The sequence below is a fragment of the Setaria viridis genome, chromosome 5 (genome assembly GCF_005286985.2).
Source record: "Setaria viridis chromosome 5, Setaria_viridis_v4.0, whole genome shotgun sequence".
NCBI lineage: Eukaryota > Viridiplantae > Streptophyta > Magnoliopsida > Poales > Poaceae > Setaria > Setaria viridis.
In genome coordinates this window covers 15,422,742-15,431,461 of record NC_048267.2, presented here as the reverse complement: position 1 = coordinate 15,431,461, position 8,720 = coordinate 15,422,742, and positions in this window count along the sequence as shown.

The window sequence follows — 8,720 nt, the reverse complement described above, 5'->3', positions numbered from 1 at the left end:
CCTCACAGTAAGCCTAAACTTTTTTACCAACACTCAATGTTTCTAAATTTTACTCCATCTATAATAGTCCTGATTACCATTTCACTACGCAATGCAGGAAAACGTTCGGCAGTATAGGTCTCAGCTCCCCTTCTACGGCCTCTATCACAGAATCAACGAGATCAAGAAGCTCCCTGCTGGTCTAGAAGCACACAGGCGTCGCATGTGATCCTCGTGACTGTTGTTTATTAGACGGAATAAATAAACAAGGTCACTAGCAAACACGTTTACTTTGTCTTCATTTTCGACAAAATCCAGACATTCTATGTAGTCGTTCGCATATCATGGATTATAAATAATTTTAATTATGTTCTTTACAAATTTGAGTTTTTACTTTTATTTCGGACATACTAAATAATTTCAAAATTCCATTGTTGGACAAATTACACGTGCGCTCTGATATCCCATATTAGAAGTACTGTAATTCTCTTTTCCAAATGTACTTTTTACAAGTTGTGAAAGAATATGATGCGAGAGCAGTAATTCTCTTTTCCAAGTGTACTTTTTACACGTGCATGATATGGTATGCGGGAGCAACAATTTTTGCTTCCACTGTTTTACTATGTGCTCTCTCTGCCTGGCCTCTATTTTACAGAACAATACATGTCCATCAGTAAACATCAGATATTAGGACTCGGAACATCAGAAAAATACAACTCGGAACATCAGAGCCTATGCAGAAAAAAAACATCAGATATTAGGACTACAGATATAATTCTATAACAACCTTGATTACAGGGGATTCCTTAATTACTGAGTCAAAATCAAAATTGAACACACCCAAGCCAATTATGCCTAGTGCCAAATTAGAGAACTCAGCTTCAAGGTCCACTATGACTTGGCTTTCGCTTTCAGTAATCTCTTCATTCTTTCATATTGTTCTTTCTGAACATTTAGTAAATATGCTCACCATAGCTTCAATGAATAAGGCATGGAACCCAGGTGGTATAACTGCAGAATATAAGGATTGGATAAGTTGTGCCATCAGTAAAAATATTAAGTGTTACGCATACATGGAGTTCAAATAATCTCTAAATCAATTTGATTATATTGATCAATTACCTCATAAATCAAGCTAATTAATGGATCAGTAACTGTTACATATCGCATTAATAGTTTTATTTTCAGCCCTGAAGGCAAAATAGTAGGGACTCTTAAGCATCAGTTAAGCAAGAAAAACATATCGGATTGGAAAACAGAACTACCAAGAACTGAATTTTGGAGCACAAGCCACTGGTCAACCTGTTACTACTGACTATCAGCACAGGCCTGGAGATTAATGCAGAGAAATATGCAGTATCGTACTCAGTGCAAACTTGAGAGCACAGAAACTATGATTCATTGTCCAACCTTTCTAACCTTTTCTCCTTTGCTTCCAGGTATCAAGGTCAGCAGGCATAAGACCCTTCCCCATAATTGGTTTTAAAATTTCAGTGAGAACTCCCTGATTTCAAGTGGTGAGAATGCAAGAATATAAGCAGTTCAATCAGTAATCCATTCAGTAATCAAAGTGGTGAGAATCTGAGAATATAAGCAGTTTAGAAGCCAAGGAGCCATCTAAATCAAATACTGAAGATGAGAATGCAAATAAATATAAGCAGTTCAAGCAGTAATCCATTTAGTATTCATCCATTCAATAAACATTACATGAAATTATTAATCTGTTCCAAACATAACCTTACATTAAAACACAATTCATGCTACATCATCAAATTCATCCTCCAGTTGCCTTTTTGTGGGTGGTCTCCCCCTCTCCCGTCCCATCTTGCCCCGCAAACTACCACTTGCACCTCGTTTCTTATTGACGTTATCCGGGTTCACATCACACCCCGTACTATAATGTCCCAAAGATCCGCAATACCCACATGTCCATTGCCCCTGTGCCTTATTGGAACTTGCATGGTTATTAACAACTTGTTTCCCTCCACGCTTCCTCCCCTTTGTTCTTGCCTCCCTTGGTGCACACTCTGAAATTTGGACTGCACCTTCAACTGGTGGAGCAAGAGGTTCATCTATACTTTCAATGTGCACATCTTGTTCAGCCCAACTTGCCACAGGTTCACATCCAATCTCCGGGATCACATCCCTCTATTCTTCTGTATGATTCCCCACCTGTGATGCTCCAGTACCTCTTGCAATACTTTCACCCCACTCAACTAATGCAGACAACTGCTCACAGCCTTTCTCGAACCCAAGACTTATTTTGCGGCATGCCCTCATGGCGGCCATCGCGATTTCTATTAGCTTCTTTGTCTTGTACTGATTGCTCTTGTACCCTGGTCCCGAAGTCACAATGTCGTGCCTCTCCCACATTACCATCGTTCTTGCACTCCTCGTGTATCTCTTCATTATGTACTCTGCAGGTATATTGTCAATCTGAATGTACGTGAAGGCTTTAATAAGATGGGTGCAGAACAAGCCTGTAATAATTAAATTTACCATAATCAGTGTTTCTTTTCACCAAACCAAAGTATACTTGCAAATGCTAAACAAAAACCTTTTCAAATGCCATCTCTTACCTGTATGCTCCCATGTCTTGCACTCGCATGTATATCTACCTGATCGTACATCAGCCTCCACTCTAAAAGAATGTTGAAACCAAGCATATTGCCACGACTGATCTATGTGCATCACCATGTAAACGTCAACCTCGTTAGGATAAGGATCAATACGGAATGTAGTACTATAAATATAAGTTTCCCTATATTTTTTATATACAGCTCGTGTGTATACCCTACTAAGATGGCCATCAAAGGGCTGCAACGTCAACCACAAGTTACCAGCCTGTTTCATGCACAACCAAATAAAACATTACTCCTCAGTAAACGATATCTTAAAACTCTTTCATAAACAACAATCCGCTGTCATGATTACCTGAGACCAATGGAGTTCCCCCGCCGCCGTGTGATTTGTGTGTTGAATGAAGTTCAGCATCCTATGTGCAAATTTACTAATGCATGTCAAATGTCCTGTGAAGCCACTACCCTTGATCATCTTGTTTACGCTTTCACTTCTTTGTGAAGCCACAGTACAAGGGTTTCAAATATGCAACAACCCACAATTTCCTACTCTTCCAAAGTCCCTGAATAGTATCATCCTCCTGTATGCCATACTCATCGACCAACTCATTCCATGTAGACTCAAACTCTATAGGCGTAAGTGGGTGATTGATTACGGTGAGAAGCTTTATCTTCAGACCATCATGAATCTTGTACAATTTTTTTAGCTCTTCTTTATACTTCCTCAGCATGTGCCAACGGCACAACCTGTGTTGTGTTTGTGTGAACACCTCCTTGATCGCTGCTGCCATTGAACTATCCTGATCTATACCAAAGTAATGGTGACAAAGTTACCAAATAATTTACACAATGTATCACTCAAGCCATTCATGTATAAACATTCCTTACCTGTAAGTATACACCTTGGGTCCCGACTTCCGGACATACAGTTTTTGAATGCCCCAAACAAGCACTCAGATGTGTTAGCTTGCTCATCCTGCAACAGTGCTTTCCCGAAAATGACGTTTTGCAATTGATGGTTTGACCCAACAAACATGGCTAAAGGCATGCTGTACATGTTTGTCTTGTATGTGGTGTCGAATGTAACCACATCTCCAAAATCTCTATATTCCGCACGCTGGCTTTCTTGACTCCAGAACACATTCTTGATCATGTTTTCACTGTCTATTTGCAGCTCGTAGTAGAAATACTTGTTCTAGGCCTTCATCTCCCTTAAGAACTCAAGCAACTTTGGTATACCATTTTCCCTCTCCTCCCTGGCAGTTGCAGCTTTCCTGGAACCATGAACACATACATCACAAGAATTACAATGATTTCCATGTACTCAACCATAACATCAACACTAGTAAATCTGAAGACATTACCTGTTTTTGAATTCCATTTTAGTGAATGTGAAGTTTTGCCGACTACCATCTAATTCTACAAGCATATTTACTATAGTGTTGTGGGAAGCATCACACCTATGCATCTGATCAACAATATCCATGCCTATAGGGTCCTTGTCCTTCTGTATCCTTAAGAATTGTGTTACGGTCGTTAAGGGATGCAATGGATGATTGTGCTCCAACCTTATCCTCTCAAAGAACCAATAGTCCTTTTTAATATTCCATTTTATTTTCACAAAAGCCTTGCATTCACACCTCATTGATATTTTCTCACGTACGGCCTTACCAGGCTTGTAGTAATCCCAGTATCCTTGTTTGTTGCATGACAACTCCAGTACAGTCTTCCTACTAGTCTTGGTTATGCGCACATCAAATCCTGTTTTGACCGCATAGAATTTGTAAAATTCTTTAGCGTCATCTTTGCTGCCAAAACGTATCTCCTCGTTTGGCACAGTTGTGTTTGGCAACAATGGATCTTGGAAAAAGAAACACACATTTCAGAACGTACTACAACATTACTCGAAACATAAAACAATGAACGGGGGCATTCATGCTAATATAAATCATGTACAAAGCGTGTTTCTCCCAATCGTTCTAATAACTTTCTAAACTTACTGATTTTTTACAAGTTACCTTCTAAATTTTTAGACACAAGGTACTGACTTCTCAATTTTAGCATCAAGGAACATGCAAAAGTGTTATAAACTTTTTGAATTTTTGGGGTCACCTAAAATATGTACAAGAGTTCCTAGACTTCTGAACTAACTTAATTTCTAGGAGTCGAGTTACTTTCCAATTTTTTAGGCACCAAGTTAGCATCAGCCGACATCCTGACTGCAAGGGTAATCCAATTTTTTAGGCACCAAGTTACTTGGCCCATACAAAGCAGCAACACGTGGTAATCCAAATTACTTCCTCGCTTATGGTAAGGGACAATCCACTGCAAGGGTTCAGGAGCATTTTCGTCCAAATGGTGCGCATATATGGCATAATTTCATGAACCAATCATATATATCAGAAAAAATACATGTCAATATACTCACATGCAAGAAGGTCCTCTCCGGATGGGGCGTTGCCATGGTCTCCGGTGACACATGTTGGAGAGGAGTCACCGCCGCCAACCGTCCTGGAATCACCGCCGACGATGCAGACAACACTGGTGCTGGGCATTGCGACGTTGTGGGAAGGCTCCTTGCTGCAGTGCCCTCCGTCATCAGCATTGCTAGCGGAGCCGAACATCTCACCTGCATGGATTCCGGTGATTGTGCAGTCAACATGACAGGGAACACCTCCGTTGTAGCAGACGGCGTCGTGACATCCATGGAATCAGTCTGTGCAGGAGTGAGGCAACTAGGCCCAGGAGATGGACTCACCAGGCACGAGAGCAATCAATCGACGCTTGTTAATGCTATAACTGGTGCCACGGTCGCCAATTCCTCCGAGGATTCCGCGCCCTTGCAGTAACGACATCCAATGTCGTAATGAAGTCTCGGCTCCAATCCGTAACCAGGTTGCCGTGGCTCGGGGACGTAGGCTCGCTTGCACGGGGGACCACTGCAGGCTCGCAAGGTATCTGGGGGAACCAGGAGGCCCACCAGCGGAACCAGGACGCTTGCACGGGAATCAGGAGGCTCACCGGTGGAGCGCGTGGGTGCTGCCAAAGATGGGCGTGGCGGGGCAGTAACGGAGAAGGAGCCCCGTGGGCAGTGGATGTGGCGGGGCAGTAACGCCCATTTGGCGGCGGATGTAGCCCAGGTCGTCGGATCCGAGTGGATGGGAGGTGGCGGTGGCGACGGGATGATGATGGACGGGAGTTCCATTTACCATAGTTACCCCCGATGATGATGGACGGGAGTTCCATTTACCATAGTTACCCCCTCGTATGGCTCGCTCGTTCCTGGCTCGTTCTTTCCTGGCTCGTCCCTGGCTCGCTCGTTCCAAGCTCTGGTAAACGCACGGGACAAATCTGGGCCAGCCAATCCTAATACATCACGTCGACTGGCTACAGAATAGACTACTCTATGACTGGCTACGGAATATATATATATATATATATATATATATATATATATATATGAAACGTAGCTTTAACGTACTTTCCGAGGCAAAGCTACTCACGTCGTTTCACGTATTCAAAATCAAAATTTATATCACCAATGTTTTTTGTCAAATATCATATGCTTGTGGCTTCATAGAATAATATCCCTCCAACAATATAGTTTTGTCCGTGGCAGTAAATCCTTTAACAATATCCTCAGTTTTTTTTGTTTCTTTCTCACCAAGCACGCACATATCAACCTCATTGTTCTTTTATCAAATAAGGCTCTTTTGTACCGCGTAGTTTTTGTTCCAGACGTGACCGTGTGTGGTTGATGGATAAATGGAGAGGGATACGGGTGATTCAACCTGGATGGCCGGACCTAGGGTTTTGAATTTGATTTTCGCTATTTTTTTGGTCACCAGCAAAATTAATGTAATTAAATTTTGTTTAAAAATGATAATTAAATTATTTTTAAAACTAGTTATTTATCGCCCTACCAAATTGACATTCATATTAACGACAAGGTCAGTAGTGCAGTGGTTTCCTTCCATTTGTCTAGGATTAGCTCCATTTTTCTATTTTTTACTCTCCGAAAGTGCTTGGACCCCACATGTTTTTGACAGAAAAAATGTCCAAAAACGGAAGACAAGGAAGAATTGAACGTAGGACATGTTGACAACTGAGATGGAGCTCCCACTACTACGGTGAAGCTTAGGAAACTGTTTATTTATGCATGTTATCATTATTTGACCAAATCATGTTTCGATATTTTTTTGTTCACCAACAAAAACCTCGAAAATCAAAAAAAATTTACAAAATTTTGAACCCTGGCTGGATCTCAATGTCGGTGCAGTGCTACTTCGTCCCTCCCGCCGCCGCGTCGGCATTGAATCATCGGAGCCCGTGCTGCCGCGAACCATGTAGGACACATGATACATGACAATGCGGTGTCAGTAGTAGGACACCCATCATGAAGTTATAGGATGGACACGAAAGGGCGCCGCCCAGAGGGCGGGCAGGGCCTCAGCGTGCGTCGTTGGCGTGTTGGGCGGCTAGCCAGCACACTGATGTGGAATTGAGCGCTAGGGCAGCAGGCAGCGGTCAAGCTGTTGCCATGATAGCCTTTTGGGCACTCCCTATGGTTTGGGCTCTTTGTTTTTCCCTTCTGTGAGCCTGCAGGTTTAGAGGTATTTGGATACCTCTTGCTAAACTTTAGCAGCTAAAATTTAGCAACTTTTAACTGCTAAACTGCCAAACACCCTTGCTAAAGTTTGCTAAAGTTGAGTTGCTAAAGTTTAGCACTTTAGCAAGTTTTTGGTTGCTAAAACTTGCTAAAAGGTAGGCTGGACACCCTATACCCTGGTGCGCACCTCCCTACCCCCCTCCCACACTCGCACCCGCGTCTGCTAGACGCATCCACCGCATCCGCCGCCGCTACTCCATCCCTACTCCTCGGCTCATCGCATCCGCCGCCACCGCTCGACGCCTCCACCGCTGCCGGCTCCTGCAGTCCAGCCCCGCCACCGGTGCTCCCACCCCATCCGCCGTAGCTCCCGGATTCATCCCCATCTCCGCATCCCATCTTCCCCATCCCCCCACCCCCACCCCAGATCTGTGCTTTGCTGCGCTGCCACCTCCCGGATCCGCCATCCTCACCGCCGCAACCCCCGGATCCATTCCTATTGCCGCCGCCAACAACCTCTGCCCCATCCCCCTCCCCGTCGGTGCCTCTCCCTATTCCATCTCCATAGCCAGCGCCAACATCCCCAGCCCCATCCCCACTGCAGCCGCAAACGTCCCCCTGCACCATCCCCATCGCCGCCTATCGGGCATGCACCCTGGGCCCACGAGTAGGTCCTGAACGACCCACTAAGGGACGTACTCGCACATGATCAAGACAAGGAGGCTACGCAGCAATAGGCGTATCCCACTCGGACTAGTTAAGAATGCATATGGAAACTACTCGGACCACACCGAGTAGAATTCTTTAATTGTACTCGACTAGGATTCAGACTAGTAACCCTGCCCTCCCGTGTATATAAGGGCGGGCAGGGACCCCCTCGAAGACAACAATTCCATATCATCTAAGATCAATACAACCAAACTCACAGGACGTAGGGTATTACGCGATCTAGCGGCCTGAACCTGTCTAAATCATGTTCTTTGCGTCACCATCGACTCCTTGATTCTCGACGGCCCTTACCGCATAAAAGACCACCTTGGGTACCCCCTAGGCGGGTTGCCGGTCTAAAACACCGACAGCTGGCGCGCCAGGTAGGGGAACTCGCCGAGTTTCTCAGCGTGAGCTCGATGGCACCTGTCGTTTTCAAGCCTGTCTTCACCATCGAAGCGGGCGCAACCTTCATTTTTGGATCCTGGCTCTGCATCGCCGATGGCGCCGGATCATTTCAGCACCGAATCATCAACATCCAGGAGAAGAAATCAGTTGATTCGGCCAGGAAAAACCAAAATTTCAAAGTCAACAACCCCGAGTTCGACTACGCGTCGGACTCGACCTCAGTTCAGACTAGTCGGTCCCAGTCACTTCCCAAATCGACTTTGACTCCAAAACAGATCCCATATGGACTCCGCAATGCAGCCGAAGTCTACCAAAGTTTCCTCACCCGAATTCAACTCGAACACGAGAAGGACAAAGACGACGACTCCGACTCAGATTACATCCTGGAGATTCCGCTGTCGGGACTAGCCCAAGGTCTGGTAATAACTTCAACATCA